Source organism: Tenrec ecaudatus, chromosome 7 (assembly GCF_050624435.1).
Source record: "Tenrec ecaudatus isolate mTenEca1 chromosome 7, mTenEca1.hap1, whole genome shotgun sequence".
NCBI classification, from domain to species: domain Eukaryota; kingdom Metazoa; phylum Chordata; class Mammalia; order Afrosoricida; family Tenrecidae; genus Tenrec; species Tenrec ecaudatus.
Genome location: NC_134536.1, coordinates 132,488,921 through 132,507,665, shown reverse-complemented (window position 1 = coordinate 132,507,665; position 18,745 = coordinate 132,488,921). Strand labels below are relative to the sequence as shown.

General features: G+C 50.3%; 1 protein-coding gene across 1 annotated transcript in view; it reads left to right on the top strand.

The window, feature by feature from the left end:
* The window catches only part of DAAM2 (dishevelled associated activator of morphogenesis 2), a 137,167-nt gene that overhangs the window by 15,772 nt on the left and 102,650 nt on the right, over positions 1-18,745 (top strand). The gene's annotated exons all lie outside the window — the stretch shown is intronic.

Sequence of the window (18,745 nt, the reverse complement as noted above, 5' to 3'; positions counted from 1 at the left end):
CTGCCAATCCACTGGGGCTCCCTCTGCTAATATAATACAAAAAAAATTAGAGACGGGAAGGACCTGTTGAGGTAGTAGATGTCAGGGATGATTTCATGAGAAAGATGTCTTAGGCTTAATTCTCTAGAAAGGCAAACCAGTGGAGCTTTTATTTATGTCATTGTGTTTGTACATCTATCTATTTATCTATCTATCTATCTATCTATCTATCTATCTATCTATCTATCTATCTATCTATCTAAGAGGGAGGGAAGCTTATATCAAGGAAATGGCTCACATCATTGTAGAGAGGCAGCCACGGTCCAGCCTGTGAGTCAGATGTAAGGCTGGAGGTTTCTCTTGGCTCATGCAGCTTCAGTGCTGATTGAAACTAGGATTGGCAGGTCAGTTAGCAGGCTTCCGACTGCAGAGGCAAATGAATCCAAGGTCAGTAGGTAAGATGACAGACTACTGATGACTCCCAGAATTGGCAGGGCATATGGCAGGTTTCTGGCTCAAGTTCAAAGAACTGGGGATCAGATCACAAGCCAGACACAGGTTCCAGATCCAGCAAAGAGCTAGCAGTCTTTTCGACAGCATTCACTTCATTGGGACTTTTCTTTTCCAAAGAAAAGTCCTTTCAATTGATCAACTGCTCATAACAGACCTCATCATGTAAGTGATTATATTATGTTAGAGCTCAGGTCTTAACTGGCAAACGCCTGAGAACCCAAGCCAAGTCAACTTAAACAAAGCCTTCATTGTCAAAAATGCATTATCAAAATTTTAAAAAAACTTCCTGTAAGCCTGAGCAGAAGCCCTGGTGGTGTAGTAGGTTGCATGCAAAGCTGATAACCATGAGGTTAGCAGTTTGAAACCCCCAGCTGCTTCTTAGGAGAAAGATGAAGTTTTCTATGCCTGCAAAGCAGTGGTTCTCAACCCTGTGGGTCGTGACCCCTTTGGGGGTTGAATGACCCTTTGACAGGGGTTGCCTATTACCATTAGGGCCTGACCTTCTGAGACTGGAAGATTCATGATGTACAAAGAAGTTCAGTCCCAAAACGATAAAATCCTAAACCCATTGCCATTGAGTCAACCCTGACTTATAGCAACCCTATAGAGAGAGCAGTGGTGATGGACTTTGGAGAATCCAGCCACTAAACACCCTGCGCAGCGCCTTTCTACTCTGACCCGCACGGGGTCCCATGAGTCAGAATGGACTCCAGGAAGACTGGTTTGGGATGCACTATCTCCAAATGGGGTTGTCTCCAGATGGCCATTGTAGCCCTTGGCCGACATGGTAATAATCATCACCTTTGAACCGGAAACCTTGACCTTATTTTTTCCCTCTACTTTGGGGATTGTTTGGAACACAACCCTATTTTCCATATCCTGCCTGCTACAGGGGATGCAAAGTAGGCTTGCAAAATGAGAAACCAAACAGAGATTCTCTGTCCCACTCCCCCCTTCTTCCCCCCTCCCCCCAACTTCTGAAGCCTTCCTCCCACCCTATCTCTTCCTTGGGGATTACTGGAATTTCTTGCAAGCGCTAGCTCCTGACAGCCTTTTGATAAAGACATGGGCCCCGAGTCTCACACATTTCTCATTGCCACAGGGTAAAACTCCCTCCCTCTTCCCACCCTGCCTGCCCAGGTGAAGTTGGCCCTTCTTTTGACTCTGACTTTCATCGCCAGGGACAACCACAGCTCTGTTCCTCCTACAGCCATTCTGCCCCTCGGGGAAAGTGCGCCTGACACAGGGAATAGCTCTAAGCTATTTTACTGGACAAAGAGACCTCGCTGGCGTCTCTGAAAGTCTTATTGAAATGCACTTGACTCAGAGTTCTTTCTGTGCCCTCTCCCTTGGCATTTGGTCCGAACCCAATCGGAGCTCCACTCCAGGTGTGGGCCTTGAGGGTCTTGTTTTCCACTGTGCCATTTCTGCTGCTGACTAGAGCTAATCTTTCCAGCGCTTTTCTCCTGGGTCTGCCGACAGACATCTTCACCGCCTCTCCCTCTGGCTCTATGGATCTCTTGAGTACATCTCAGGTGGTGGCTTGGACTGAGCGTTCCAGGATTGCGGGAGACGGTCTTTAACCACCTGGTGGAAGTGCAGAGAGAGAGGAGGAAATCATACTTCTGAACTCACGACAGTGTAAGGCCTGCTCTTGAGAACCCCCAAGGCAGTGTCTGACATGGCACCCACACAACAAAGGGGGGGTGTCACCTGAGAAGCAACAGACAGCCGTGTCCATACAGTGCAAAGCAAGCCTCACCCTGGAGAAGGGAGGGCAGAGAAATGGAGCCATTAAGGTTGGTGGGCTTTGGAGGCAGAGGCCCTGTTCTATTACACAGAAGTTGTGTGGCTTTAAATAAGGGAGTCCTGGTGGCTTAGTGGGTTTTGCTTTGGTCTCCTAACCGTAAGATCAGCCGTTCGAACCCATTAGCAACCTCTCAGGAGAAAGATGAGGCTTTCTGCTCCATGCCTTCAACATCCCACATGAGGTCACTATGAGTTGGAAGGAATTTGATAGCAGTGATTTAGGTGGGACCTTGGATGAGTCACTTGATATTTCTCCCCAGGCCACAGGTTCCGCATCTGTAAAATGGGCAAAATGAGGTACATGCCTCACTACTGAGTGGTGGCAAGGATCGCATGGGTTCATCTATGTGAGATGCAGTGCCTGGCATATAACACATACTCAATGTTTTTTATTTATTACCAATATTCTTATTCCCAGAGGTGAGTGCCAAATACTGGTCAGAAAGAAGAGTGGGCATTCTTAAATCCCAGAAGACTTGGATATTCCTCAAGTCTCTTAGTCTATGCAGTTCATTGGCTTTTTTGTCCAGCCAACATCACAGGTCTTAATTCTTTGACTCACACACATGACCAAGGAAGGGTGGAAGCCTGGGCGGTGGAGGGACCTTTGTCTGCCTGATTCACTCTGGGTGGGGACTCATGACATGTTTGGAAGGAATCCTCCATTCTCTGGAGGAAATCCCTGTGTTATGAACATCTCTGACTGAGGGACAAGACCTCCTTGCTCTTCGATGCTACAGACATGTCACTTTGAAATGATAGGATCAACCTCAACTCACAACCAGTTCTTCACTGCAATCAGCTGTCCTTGCTGCCTGAGCAGCTTTTGAATCATGGCTTTGAGTCTCTCCTTGCACTAAAACCCCCAAATTCACTGCCGTCAGATCGATTCTGGCTCATGGAGATTCAAGGGCAGAGTAGGACTGCCCCCATGGATTTCCAAGGTGATCAATCTTCACTGGAGTAGAAAGCCTCATCTTTCTCTCTCAGAGTGGCTGCTGGTGGTTTTGAACTGCTGATCTTGAGGTTAGGAGCCACAAGGGCTCCTTCTTGCACTCAAGCCATGCTAAATAAGGACCGTGTGCACCCATTCTGACTGATCTACAATTCAACTTAAAGACATGCTGAAGAAACAGTCTCATTCAGAACCTGGGAACTTCCCGTATTTGCCTAACTGTGTGACAGTGTGCCATAGTCTCAGGGCCATCCTAGGGAAATCACGCTTGTCTCTGAAGAAGTTTAAGCGACTCTCTTGTCTTCTCTAACGTATTTCGTGGCATCACAATGCTCAGAGAACCTCGGTGAGAACCTGGTTTCCCATCATCTGATTGGATGTATCTATGGAGAGAGGACTTCAAAGCTCATGAGACATCCTGTACAGCTAGTGGCATTGGTTAGAATTTGGGTCTGGCTGCCTGGAGCAGAATCCTCTGGGTCAACTAGAGTCCTTTCATCTTTCTCACACCGTGCCACAAGAAGCCTTGTGGAGACCACTCAGCATTGATACAGTGGCCCTGCAGTCACCAGGGACTTGGCTTCTCTGATCTCTCAGCTTTAGCTGTCCTTGGAACCATCCTTTCATCTTTGTTGGGTCCCTGGCCCCCAGGTCACACAGTGGCTGCATAGCCCCTGGCTTCCAATCTGCATTCCAGGCAGGAAGAAAAGAAGGACAAAGTACAGAAAAGATGCCTTCCACCTAATCCTGCTCTCTGCAAACACACGCTTCTGAAAGCGGCCCCTTACTCCATCCATTGGTCTTCAGTAGAGACCACCCCCCTCCCCAAACGATAAAGGAGTCTAGGGGAGGCTGGATGTGTTTGAATCAGGCACGCTCAGCCGCAAACAAGAGCAGGGATCTGTGAGTCATGGAATGAAGAGAGGACAGGCAATTAGCATGGGGTGCCACGTGGATTCGACCTTTGCTTCTCTCACCGGCTGGGCGATTCCAAATGCATCCCAGACAAAACAAAGACCATGCACACACAAGCACACAAATCCCTGCACAAGCCTCTGTAATGAATAGAAAATGCAAATCCTAAGTTACAAGCCCCTTGGGCTCCCAGACCCTGGGTTGAAGATGCTGCTGCTGGCCTGCTCAGGTTCCCCAGCTGCTCTAGGTGCTGCCGTCTCGTGACTCATGCCTATGAGGACCGTCTTTGCCCTGTTGGATCCTCTCACCCAGAGGTGTCTGGGAGTTTATGCCATGCCAGCCCTAGCCCTCTCCAGCATGCCATGGCCAATGACGGACTGGGTAAAGGAAACCACCTAAGACAACTTGGCCCAAGGCAGGCCGCTCTTTTCTTCTGTGATTTTCTTGGAGTCCCTGTGTGGTGCCAACAGTGCACATGTCCATCTGCCAACTGAAAAGCTGTTTACAGCAGCACTTGTGGGAGGTAGGTTTGGTGAGATCTGCTTCTGTTTCAAGCTTCTCAAAACTCACTGCCGCCAAGATGCTTCTGAGTCAGAGTGACCTTAGTGGACAGGGTAGAACTGCCCTTGTGGGTTGCCCAGCCTGTAACTCGTTGGAGTTGAAAGCCTCCAACCTTCTCTGGGTTGCAACCAAGAAAATCACGTGGAGCAGTTCTAGTCTGTAACACACAGGGGGCGCCCTAAACCAAACGGACCTGACGGCAGCCACCCCTGGCATCCTTTGTAAATGTTGGAGGGTCTATGTCGCCCAGAGGTGCCAACGAAGAAAGGTCTGGGCAGGGGTTCTCCCGTAGCTGGGGTTGACTTGGTATCAAGCCCTTAGTCCTGTGTGTGACCCCTGAAGGCTTTGGCATTGTTCTAGGGGTTGGGGGGGCAGGTCCACACCCCACCCTGGGGATTGTGGTGGAATCACTTCTCTCCAAACCAAACTCATGGCCATTGAGCTGGTTCTAACTCCAAGCAACCCTACAGGGTAGCGTAGAACTGCCCCCTGGCAGTTTCTGAGACTATAACTCTTTCTAGTAGAAAGCCTCCTCTTTCCCCTCAGAAGCCACTGATGGTTTCAAACTGCTGGCCCTGGGGTTAGCAGCCCAGTGCATAACTACTCTCACACCAGGGCTCCTGTTTTTTCACCCCCATACCAGGTGAAATCTGTTAGAGGCGACCTCAGGACCAGGCAAGGGAGTCTTCATTGCATCTTCTCCAGTCAGAGATTCTTAGAAGCATTGATTTGCATTCTTAAGCCCATGAAGCCTTTGAAGGGACATGTGGGTGTGTGTGTGTGTGTGTGTGTGTGTGTGTGTGTGTGTGGCGTTTTCCATCCTGTGGCAATGGCAGCTGGGTATTTATAGCTGCATCGACAGGGCCCTTCTCACGTGGCTAACAGCAAATGAAAACCTCATGTGGGTTTTGTTGTGTTTTCCCTCTGCCCTCGCCAGGGCAAGCGCCTCAGTTCTTAAACCTTGTTGCTGTAACCAGAGCCGCGAGGAGCGCTGCCCCATGGTGAGGTTATGTAAATTTACTGTTTCGGGCAAAAGTGCCTGCTCTCCTACAGTTAGCCCACGGGGTAGAAGAGGAGACTTTCGGGGGACACGGTGGGTAACACGACCTGCCAGCCTCACCCACTGACAACACCCCCCCACCATCTGCAGAACATCTCCCCTGCTTCAGGGAAGCCCACAGAAGGTGGATTCCTTGAATCACCTCAGGACCCCGCCGCACACAGGTCTTCTTTCAAAGAACACTGTTTTCTTTCCCCCTCGGTTTTCTGTGTTCCCAAGTCTTTTCTGTCTGTTTTGCATCCTTGGCTAGACTGAGAACACCCTGGAGACTGTGGTCTGTTTGCCCAGATGACTGGCTCTCTTGGTGGAGGCGGGGGAGGGGTGGTGGGCATACAGGGTGGGGGGGTGGGGTGGGGGGGCGCTGCTCACATGGGCTCCCGTTCTCTCCAGGAGGACTCGGAGTTCACCGAGTTCTCAGGACGGAAGCAGACTGGGGCGCTTGGTCTTTCCCGACTTTACTGGCACACTGGAAGTGGAGGAGAGCGAGAGGCCGTGCCTGCTGCTGGGTCTGGAGCCTCCACATTCACCTTCTGGATTTAAGCACCTGGGGTCACAGGGGGGCTGCGGCCGGGTCATGGGGCAAGGTGGCCCGGCCCAAGCTTGCCAAGCCCTACAGAGGCCTCCAAGGAGCATCAAGGAGGAGAAAGGTTAAGCTTGGCTGCCATTCACCGGAAGCGTTTGTGCTCCCAATGCTGGGCCGCCCTGCGGCTGTCAGGTCTTCTGCAGCAGGGCCACGTTATCAAAGGCTCTCGAAGTTTCTACTCCTCCGAGTGGCCGTATGACACCTATCATTCATGGAGGCCATCAGCGTCAGTGCTTGCTAATCCTACTGAACACAGTTCCATTCTGACACATGCGGGGTCCCCATGAATCAGAACTGACGCCATGCCATCTGGCGCGGCCTGGCTGTCGAATCCATGGGTGGCACAATTCGCTTGGCTGCTCCCAGGAAGGTTGGAGCTCAAGTCCACCCCGAGCTGCCTCTGAAGAAGGTCTTGGTGGTCTGCTTTTAAAAGTCCGTGATTGTAAGCCCTGCTCTGACCCTCGGGGTCACCAGTGTAGCACTTGTCAGGAGGGTAACTCCTTTGCAGCCCCCACCCGTCTTCCAGGTGTGTACACCCTCCAACACATCCCATTCTTGCAATAGCCCCGAACAGCGAGTGATACCCCATTTCTATAGAAGAGGACATTGAGATTCTAACCCTTGGCTGAAGTCAGCTAGCGATTCAGCAGCAACGTGGATTCAAAACCAGGGCTATCTGTCTTTAAGATCCTAGGCTCCCTGTAAGGCTCGGGCTGTCTCCCAGCCCACTCCCTATGTGGTGAACGTCACAAGCAACACGACTCCACAGTGGTCTTTGGTACCTGTTGCCGCTTCACTTCTGCCGGCTCAACCTTCAGCTCCTGCAGTGGAGCTGGCATCTGACATTGGGCCAAGGGGAGCTCTGGGGTGTTGGTAACTTGAAAGGTCTGATCCTGGATTTCAGTGCTACCATCCTCCTTCCTGCAGCAAACACACCCATGCCCTCTTCTTCTGCCCTTTCCCATCCCCCTCTCCTTCTCCTGCTGTGCTTTCTAGAGGGTTCTCCCAAACCTAGGGAAGAGCCAGCCATTCATTAGTCTTTGTCCGGTTTCCAAGAATTTCAAACATACAATTCCTCATAGAAAAGCCCAGCATTCTTGGGGAAAGTGTGTGTCACCCAGAGAGAGATTCCTCACATTGGGACATGGGATGCTCGTACAGTCCAGGAAAATAAGGGTGGTTTCTCAGAGCCAAGTGCAAGGGCATTGGCTGCCCTGCCACCCCTCCTTCCTGACTACCCAGCCTCTCACCAACCACAGTGGGGAGCATGCCTCCCAGGTCATCCGAGGGCGCTGACCACATGACATCTTCCTCCAGATGCAGAAGGAAGGGAGAAGTGGATTGGAGTATGTGCTCACGCGCATGCACGGGGTACGCGTGTATTTTCATGTATGTATGGTGTGTATGTGGGAGTGAGGAAAAGTTTGTGTGTAAGTGTGTTTTGTGTGCTGTGAATTTATGTGTGGTGTATGTGTGTGTGAGATGTGTGGTGTGTATGTGTTTAGTGCATGTGTATATGTGGCACACGTGTACATGAATTACAGGTATACATGTGTGGCATGTATGATTGTGTATGAACGTTTGAATGTGATGTGTTGGCTATACTGTGTGCTCTTGTGAGTGTATGGAGTGTGTATGTGTGGTGTATGTGGTTGTACATGTGGGTGGTATGTATGGTGTGATGACATGCATGCCTGTGGTATGTATGTACATGTGTGTTGCATGTGATTGTATGGCGTGTGTATCTGTGCATCTGTGTGTGCTGTGAGGCTCTATGGCATGTGATTGTGGTGGGTGGCATATGTGACGTGTGCGGTTGTGGTGCGGGGGTTGTTTGGTGTGTGTATACGTGTATGTAGTTGTGTATATGTGTAGTATGTGGCTATATGTTGTGTGTATGTGATGTGTGCAACGTGTATGGTTATGCAGTATGTAATTATATGGGATGTGTCTGTGTGTATGTGGTATGTATCTGTGTGTGGTGCGCATACGTGTGTGGTATGTGTGTATGTGGTGTGTGATGTGTGTGATGTGTATAGACGTGGCATGTGTGTGCTTGTATGGTGTGTGACCTTGTATGTGGTGTGTATCTGAGAGTGTGGTGCATATACCTGTGTGGTATGTATATGGTGCATGATGTGTGTGATTTGTGTAGTTGTGTGTGCGTGTGTATGGCTGTATGGCATGTCTACACATGCGTGTGCAATGTGCATGTATGTACAAGGTGTGTGGCTGTGTGGTGTGTGTATATGTGTGTGCATGCATACACACACACACACACACACACACACTTCTCCGGGCAGGAAGAGCCCTCTTAGGGAGGAGTCCCAGTAGAGGGCAAGGTGGGCAAGGAGGCATGTTGCCCTTCCGTGGAGCGGAAGCATTCTGCCACCATGAGGTGGCTCAGTTTACGGCATGGAGGAGGCGCTGAGGCGAGTGCCGGGGAGATCTGCTCCGGGGAGATCTGCTTCGGGGAGATCTGCTCCGGGGAGATCTGCTCCGGGGAGATCTGCTCCGGGCTCTGCCAAGGCAGCCCTCCTGACCATCCAGCAAACTCAGAGCTGGAAGCAGACAGCAAGGACCAAGAGGAAGCCCACCAGCACAGAGAGCAGAGGGCGTGCAAAGTGGGTCGTGGTAAAAAAATGTTTTGGGCAGGAGAGGAGGTTTAGAAACCCAACCCCCAGACCTTTCTCTGTTCGCTTAGGAAAGAAATGCAAGTTTATTGTAGAAAATGCCTCAAATAAATAGAAACAGAAAGACAACGATCCAAACAAAATTAGCTGACGACCCCAGAACCCAGAGAAGGAGAGAGGATTGGCTATACCGTCCTCTCACCTCTTGAACCCCCTTCTCACCTGACAGAAACAAACCCCTGGGGGACTGGCTAACCCAGTGAACACTCTTGCCCCCCATTTTTTGGGGGGGCCAACTTTTTAAAGCGGGGTTGAGTACAAATGGTATGTATAGATCTTAGACCATTTTTGCCCCTTGCGAGTATTGCACACTTCGTAAATAAGGAGGGAGATCTTGGACAAAGTGTCCAGAGGCCTCCCGGTGATTTGTATGGACTTGGAAGTCTGAGGACCAAGGGTCCAAAGTCGGAGGCGGTGGCTCTGAGCTCCGCGCTCCTTTTCCATGGAATCCTTTAGGATTGTAAAGTATCCCCTGGTGGCCAGCAGGGCGGACTACAAGTCCAGAGCAGGGACTCCTGAACAGGGCCACGTGGGTGTGGATTTCGCCCCTCCTGCTCACTCTCTGGGTACCCCTGAGCGAATATCTTCAGCCGCCCCTATCTGGGATGCCTTCCCCATTGGGTGGAATAACAATGGCGCCCCCATCGGGCAGCTCTGAACATCACGTGAGATTGTGTTTAACACTTGAACGGTGTCTGGCACATAGAAAGCCCGCAGTGCATATTCGCTGTGTGAGCAGACTCGTGTTGACTCAGGTGTGTAGGGAACCCTCATTCCCCGATTTGAAAGAGCCCCTGGGGGTGCAGCGTGGTTAACACACTCTGCTAAGACCTGAAAAAGCATGTCCTTCGCACCTACCCAGCGTTTTCTTAAAAGTCTGGCGGTCTACTTCTGACAAATCAGCTATTGAAACCCTGTGGAGCGCAGGTCTCCTCTGACCCACGTGGGTCATCATGGGTTGGAATGGACTTGGTGGTGACAGGAATATCCTAATTTACACACACACGCACACACACACACAAACACACACACACGCGCGCGCACACACACACACACACACACCACACATGCACACCACACACACACACCACACACACACCACACACACACACAAACACACACACGCACACACACATGCACACACACGCACACACACATGCACACACACGCGCACACACGCGCGCGCACACACACACAAACACACACACATGCACACCACACACACAAACACACACACGCACACACAAACACACGCACACGCACACCACACACTAGTAACAGAAGACCGTGGTGAACATGCCAAACATTACGGTGGTCTTCCAAGACCAGACTCATTGCTGTCAAGTCGATCCCAACTCAGAGGGACCCTATCGGCCTCAATGACATTGACAATGTGAATCCAGATGAGGCTAAGGCTGACTCTTCTGAGGAGGTTAGACCTACCTCCACTCTCCAACTTTCCCCCATGTTGACACCAGCCACCCCTCACCCCGTGGCACTCTCTACCCAATGGGGTTTGATGAACAGTCGCAACGGGCCCACGCAACGCACAGACGGTACATTGATGAAGTGGCTGATGGTGGAAGCAGCAAGGTGCAGCTTGGAATGGCGGTCAGGTAGTCCCGCAGGTCGAGTCTCCCTTTTTTAGTGCAGGACAGTTAGCTTGGCTCCTCTCGGTCCCTCAGGACAGGTGCCTCTTGATCTGCCATCTGTCACCATTGATGCCTCTGAACCTGCTGTCACCAGTGCTGCCACTGGGCCCCTTCTGGTTGTGTTGCTGTTTTCAGTATTACAAACCTGACTGGTGTTTGCTGCCATTCTTTTAGAACAACCCCTGCCACCTCTCTCCCTTTGCTTTTTCCTTCTTTGTTTTTCCTTTCTGCTTCTTCCTGATTCTTTCTGTCTCAAAACCCTCCAAGGGGTTGGCTGCAAATATGCATACCTCTTTCCCAATTTCAAGGCATGGCCCCTCTGACAGGGGCCCACGGGCCTGCCATTCACCACTAGAGGCCGCCACAGAACCTTCATTTGCATAGTAGGCAACGGACACTTCATTTGAATAGCCTATTGACCAATCCCTGCAAGGTGCCTACCAATCAGGGCAGGCTGCTTCCCCCCAGGCCAAGCACAAAGCACCAAACCACAAGCTGTTTACAGCTTATCCAGGAAATGCCAATAACCCTGGACCAAAGTAACAAATCCTTAGGGGGAAGAAAATTAGAGCAAAGTTAACTTCTCAGAGTTTAGAGGGGGTAGGAAAAAACAAACACCCTGTCAAGCTGTTTTTTTCCAAAGAGCAAAGGCAAAAGACCACAGAAAGGAACTGATTTCGCCACAGGGGCGGTGGAGGGTATTTACATCACAGGAAGACAAACAAACTTGAAATTGGATATTGGCCAGAACCTTGTTCTGAAAACGATGGCTTGGCCCAAAGCCGTGCATTTGGCCTTCCTCCTCCCTCCCTCCTTCCCTTGTGGATGCTCACCAGCCACTCCAGCTAGCCATCCCACTTTGCTACGACGCACAGCCCTTCCGCGCTCTTGCTCTCTTTCCACTCCAGCCCCACTGCTGAACGCTGCTCTTCGCCTCTCTGCACGCTGAAGCCGCGTGATGGTTAAATAATGGAGCTTCTGCTCCACGATGCTCCCTCTGTTTCCTTCTTCATCCCGGAGGAGGAAGGAGAAATAAGAGGGGTTTCTCTGCTGTGCCAACGTATGCTACCACCTGAAAGGTTTCACAGCACTGTCGGTTTGGGTGTATCCACAGAGTGGAGAGCTCTAGGACACTACGTGCCCTTTAACAGCCGTTTGGATAACGTTCGGACTCATCCGCGTCAGTGGTCCTGTCGGTGGTGGTGGGTGTTTTTTTGGTTTTTGTTTAGTAAGGGAAAGGAGCTCTCCTTTTACTTATTATTTCCTCTATTGGTGTGAACGACCCTAAACCCAGACTCCTGTAGCGTAGGACCACGGGTGGGATCCAGGTGGATGAGGCCGAGGGCAAGGCTCTTGGGCTTCATCTTTTAGCCCGGTGCTAACTGTTGCTCCTACTGTACCAGCAAGCCGAGTAGCTGGACCTGCTGCTGCTGGCCGCACAGGCCAGTTCCTCTGGCGACACCAGCAGTTCTCTCAGCAGTAGCAGCAGCAGCAGCAGCAGCAGCAGCAGCAGCAGCAGCAGCAGCAGCAGCAGCGGTGGCAGTGGCAATGAGGACTGCTGGAAGCAAGCTCCCTTGGAGCTTTCTTAAGATGTTCACCCAGCATCCCAGTCATGTCATGACCCATTCCACTGAACGCATGATGGGCGTTAAGTGACCCTTACCTACTATGTGCCTATAGTGAAGGCATTGGTGGTTCACTGATAGAATTCTTGTTTTACATGCAGGAGACCCAGGTTCAATTCCCAGCCAATGCACCTTCCTATGGCTGTGCTGCTGAACCGGGGTTAGCAGAGCTTCCAGACTGATGTGAACTGGGAGCAAGGTCTAGCAGTCTGTTTCCCAAACCGAGGAAATGAAACTCCTGTGGCTCACGGTGACCTGAGTGACTGTGGAGATGGCACAGGATTGTGCAGTGTTCTGTTCACTGGGTGTGGGGGCACCGTGGGTCAGGTTCTGACAGAAGGACAGCTAATAACAACTCCCTATATTAGGGCATATCCACTCCCCCCCGCCCAAGAAAAAACAGAAAAAGGGTCTGCTAGGCAGTTTTCTAGTATGAGTTGGTCCCACTAGGTGAGCATGGAGCAGCTTGCTCTGAGTTAGTGTACCCAGTGGTGTCACCTGGGAAGGTTCTCTCTGGTCACAGTGAATTTTTTCATGAAAGCAATTTTTCACTTGAACCTCATTTTTTTGTGATGGCTGATTTAAGAGAACAAAATGTGGCTGTGAAATGTTGTCTCCTGCTTGGGAAAAATGCCACAGAAACTGTTGTGATGTTGAACGCAGCTTACAAGGACAGCACCATGGGAAAAACTCAGGTGTACGAGTGCTTTTCTTGTTTCCCCAAAAGGTGAAATGTCAATTGATGACAAACCTTGTTCTGGATGTCTGTCAACTTCCCAAATGCATGAAAATGTTGACAAGATTCTTGCACTTGTCCTCCACCGATGAAGTTATCTGGACTATCTTGGAGCTCAGTTCAGTGAATTCTAACAGAAGATTTGGAAAGGAGAAGGGTTGCTTCAAAATGTGTGTCTTGGGTTCTGACTGACCAGGAAAAAGAATGTCGAGCAGAAGCATGCTGTGCTTTGAAAAAACAGCTCTGAAACAACCACGACTTTTCCTCCAAGATCATTACTGGTGATGAGACACAGTGCTATTCCTATGACCCCCAAAACAAACATCAATCAAGCCAATGGAAGAAGCCAGCATTACCTTGCCCCCCAAAATCTCACTGAAATCAAAGATCAAGACAATGCTTTTTTTTTTTTTTGATGTGAGAGGGATAGTGCATTTGGAGTTCATTGTACCAAGTCAGACTTTTAGTCAGGCTTTCTCTCTAGGGGTTCTGAAAAGATTGCATAACAGCGCGCGACAATAAAGGCCTGATCTGTGGCAGATGGGGCACTGGTTTTGCCACCACGACAATGCACCTGCTCACACAGGCATCTCAGTGTACCAGTTTTGGGCTAAAAGTAACATACCTCTCTTACCCTATACATCTTACTCACCTGACCTCAGCCCATGCGACTTCTTTTTGTTTCTTCGAATGAAGAGGGACATGACAGGATAGTAATTTGACCACGTAGAAGAGGTGGGTAAAAAACAAACAAACAAAAAAGTGAGGTGTTGTCAGCCATCCAACCAGATGGGTTTCCATGAATGGAATTGCAGATTTGACAAATGCATTGAGTGTAATGGAGAGTACTTGGAAGGTGATAGGTTGTTTTATAAAATGATTTAAATACATAGCTTAGAAAAAAATTCCATTTGGGGGGAGTGCTCCCTTGTATTTCCCCCTGCCCCCGTGGGATCGTGCCATTCTGTAGCTATGTTCCCCAGTCCTCTCCACTAAATTTTAAATTCTCCGAACTCAAAATTTAGTCTCTGCCCTGGGCAGACCATTCTTTGTTGTGGGGACAATGCTACGGATTGTCAGGTGTTTAGCAGCCCACTACCTCTGTTCTACCCACTAGATGCCAGTAGCATCCCCAAGCCGTGACAGCCAAAATGTCTGCAGACATTGCCGTGTGTCCCCTGGGAGACATAAATCTAGTTGAGATCCTTCGGTTAAAATGAAATTCTTCCTGTCATTGTTTAAGTTCATTACATCTCATCCTGCCCCCGAGTCTATTCCTGCAGCGTGCTTAAGGTCAGGGGAGTAGGTTCATTCTTTGAGAGGAAAGATAGAGAATCCCAGCAGCCCCTGGGTCACCCTTGATGTCTAAGGGAAACCATTAGCACATTCTGCTTCCTTGCTTTTCCTCCAAGGCTCCATGTACCCCTCCTTCTCTGGCCAAGGACACCCACCTCTCTTCCAACAAGCTCTCAAATCCTCTTAACGCTTGCCTACCCAGCAGGAAACCTCACAGGAACCAGAATGGCCTTTGCCTTCTTTGGCTTCTGCAAACCGATCCCCTTAACCCTCCCTGCTCTCTCCCCCTTTACTGAGAATGTTCACTAATTTATTTATTTTCATCATGTCTAACATTCTTGTTGCTGTGGTGGAAACTTTTGTTCTTTGGAGAGCTTCCCACTCCAGGCCCCAGGGTCAGATTCCTCAGTCCAACTCTGGACATGGCCGATGGAAGTTTCTTTCACCAGGGAGACCGCACCTTGGACGCTTTTGCACAATGGTCCTTGCAGTCTGCGCACGAGCCACTCCAGAGCTCCAGGCTCCACAACAGAGGGAGCCGTGTGAGCACAGGGAGAGCTGTGGGGTTTGGGGAGCGGGGGGAACTCGGTGGGAAGCCAGGATCCAGATTCAGATTCCATTGCTTTTTGGCCCTTCTCCTCCTGGCCTCGTGGCTTCTGAAGTCTAAGGCAGCCAACCAAGAGATGAAATGGATGTAAGGCAACTGGTGAAGTGTTGTGAGAACAGTCACGCAAAAGGCAGTAAGGATCCGGTGATTACACACTCCAGGCCAGGACTGACATGCAACTCTTACTCATGAGTCCTGTGGCCCCACCCATGGGGCAGTTGCCTAATCTGTCCATTTGAGCAAGGGGGTGGAGTCTAATCTGTCAATCAGGTCATAGCCAATGAGGCCTCCGTGTGGGCATGGCCTTCTCCTGAGGATTCTGGGGACTCCTGTCTTCCTCCCTGGACGTGGGACACATGCTCTCTCTGCTTGACATTCCTGTTGACAAGCCACATGTGGCGGTGCAACAAAAATTGAAAAGATCTTAAAGGCTCGTATTCAGATAATGGTGAGTTCATTTGTTTGTAAACATGTATTTATGGCTATCGACTAATTTTTAAATTGTTGTGAGACGAGGTTGGCTCTTCCTTCTCCAAAGTTTTCTGGCCACTGGTCTAGAAGACAGACAGTTTCATGTATATATTGTGTGTGTGTGTGTGTGTGTGTGTGTATACAAGTTTCAGAGACTCAGCGAAGTTTGTGGTGAATTGCCATTATCTTTTCATTCGATTTTCCAGGAGTTTCTTGAAGCTTCCTCATACCATATGTGGATGTTTGTAGCACTGTTGGGTAAGTGTTGAACTGCTGACCATGAGGTTGGTGATTCAAACTCATCTGCTGCTCTGAAGGAGGAAATGGAAGCTGTCAGCTCCCATAAAGGTTAAAACCTTCATATACGTGGGAATTGATTTGATGGCAGTGAGTTTGGTGTAGTTTTGGTGTGTGTGTGTGTATGTATCCTGCAAAATAAGATTTCTGACTTCCTGTTTCTCCTGGTCCTTGAACTTGCCTTTTTCTGACTTGAGTTAGGTCACGAGAGTCAGTCCTTCCTTTGCCCCCAGGGGTCTCTGTGGTTCTGACATGGCCCTCACGGGTCTGACTCTAGTTTTCCTGGTGGTCCATGGGAGGCCTCCTGACTCTTCCAGTGATGCCCAGTGCTGGGTTCACCTGCCTGCTCAGGTCCCACACATGCCCTGTGTGACAACCCTTCACTCCTTGGAGCTGGTAGGCTTGTACAAGGTTCTCGTCTTCATATTCTGGACGTGTTGTCTGGAGAAGCCAGTCTCTGGAGAAGGATATCATGTTTGGTAAAGTAGAAGGGCAGCGAACAAGAGGAAGTCCCATTAAGTAGCTAGGTTGACACAGCTGCTGCAACGGTCGGCTCCGGCGTCGTAAGAGGATGATGCGGGACAGGTAGTATTTCACTCTGCTGTGCACAAGGTAACTATGAGTTGGAACAGACTCGATGGCCCCTGATGACAACAGTGGCAAACTAGAAGCAGTGGCGTCCTTAGCACTTAGGCCATGAAGAGTTCATCAGCCCAGAGAGAAAATGTGGCCCATACCAGCTGAGATGGTTTACCCCCATGCCTACTGGCACGCTGGTGCCTGTCTACCTATCTTAGGAGGGCAGGGTCAAGGGATGGAGCAGCATAGCCTGGCTAGAAGAAGCTCAGGCCACCTGGCCATCCCTCTTAAGGCCATCTGGGCCTAAGGCCAACAGCCTCAAGCCATTTCTTGTTGTGTTAGGCCGCATTAATGAGAGAAACAAATTCAGTGACACTCACCTCTGTACAAGAAAGAGCTTTATATCAAGAAGTCGCTATCTATCGAGAAAACACCCCAGTGCAGCACAACTCAGGCCCATACGTCTGATAGTAGTCTGTAAGTCCCTCTTCACACTCGTGCAGCCACATGCAGTGATGCAGAGGCAGGAGGAGCACAGGCCAGTGGGTCAGGGGTTCGCTTAGATCCAAGGTCAGTGAACACATGGCAGTTCTCAGGGTCAGTAGCAGAAGGGGCTTTGGGGGATGGGCTTCCCTGGGCCCTCCTTTTGAGGAGGCCAGGCCCACAAGGAGACCCCAGCAGGCTGTGACCTGAATGACAGGTTGGACACTTTGATGCATCAGTTGATACAAACGTATCTAACTGCCAAACTTGCCTCCCTCCAATAGTCCCACTGGACACCTTTGATACCTACCTGGCTAGTTGATACAGAGCCCGAATGACATGATCTATCAAGGAGTACCTGGGAAACAGCCATGCTCTGCAATCAGTATGGGCATGATTATGATCTCATGCCGCCTTAGCCTGAGATGTACCTCCAATGTACCTGGTTCTGGGGGGCCAGCCAAAGCCAGGGAACCGGGCCATGGTTGTTTGTCCCTGCTGAGCCGGCTTCCACTCAACACCACTTCACGGCCGTCTTTACTTTCTGCCACTCCATGGCTGCAGCCACTGTGTGCCAATCCAGGGCCCATCTTCCATCACTCTATCAGACAGTATTCTTCTGTGACCTCTCCGATTTTCACTGGCTCCTGCCCAACAGTAGATTTCCAGCCTGTTCTTCCTGGAACCCATGCTGAAGCCCATCCACCTTGGGTAGCCCTTCTGGTACCCGAAAGACCACTGACCTCACTTCCAGCATTGTACTAACTGCCACTGCATTGGGACGAAACCGAGGGCCGGTGGTATGGAGAAATGGATCAAGATACTAAATGGATTTAAATATAGCACAGTGGTGGGGAGGGGCAAAAACCATGGGGGCTTAGAAAGGGAAACTTGACAATTGACTTTATCTCCCTCAGCCTCAGTTTCCTAGTCTGTACAATGGGAGCAACTACCCCCCAAAACCTTACTTCCATGCCAGCCTTATAGGGCAGGGTAGAACGGCCTCAGTGAGTTTCCGAGACCATAGCTGTTTACAGGAGTAGAAAGCCCCGTCTTTCTCCCGTAGAGTGGCTGGCAGGTTCAAACTGCTGACCCTTCAGATTGCAGTCCGACATGCAACCACTCTGCCCCCCCCCCTAGCCCCCGGGGCCTTTTAGGGAATCACTCCAGCAACATCAATATCCATAACAACATGATCCACCTCTTAGAAGTGGCTGTGGGGATTAAATAAATTCCTTCCTGCAAAGCGCAAAGGAAAATGCCTCGCACACAGTCAAACAAGGCAAAACCAAAGCAAGCCCCCTGACTGTGGGGTCAATTCTGACTCATAGCAACGCTGGAAGGCGGAGTAGAAGCGTCCCCCAGGGATTTCTAGGCGGTCCATCTCTGCAGAAGCAGACTGCCACGCTGTCTTCCACAGAGCAGGTGGGAGACTCAAACTGCCAACCTTTTGATTAGTATCCGAGTGCATAACCCCTGTACCACTGGGATCCTTCAGCACAGTCAATGGGGAACAATTGTTGCTGTTACTGTACTGCTGTCTGGGCGAGCTAAACCCCCTGTTGGGCGAGAGGAACTTCTTCTGGGGAAGGGACTTTCCACCTCAGGGTCCTGCATGTCCAGAGAGTGGACTGGCATGGCAGGGTTGGCCAGTGTCCTGGTACTTGTTCAGAGCTGTTTCCTGGAGAAGACCGCCCCCTTCTTTTCTGTTTTGTGGCCGTCCACAGCCTCTCACACAGGGCTTCCTATTGTTTTAAACCAGCTCGGTCATGGCAGACACAGCAGAACTGGACACAGAAGCCACCCAATTGGTCAAATGAAGGTATGCTGGAATGATAACTAGAGTGGGGAAAACGACAAACGGAAGCTCTGGAAATGGGGATTTGGAAGAGGCAAAGCGAGCCCCTTCAGGTGCAGGCTACAGCAGCTAA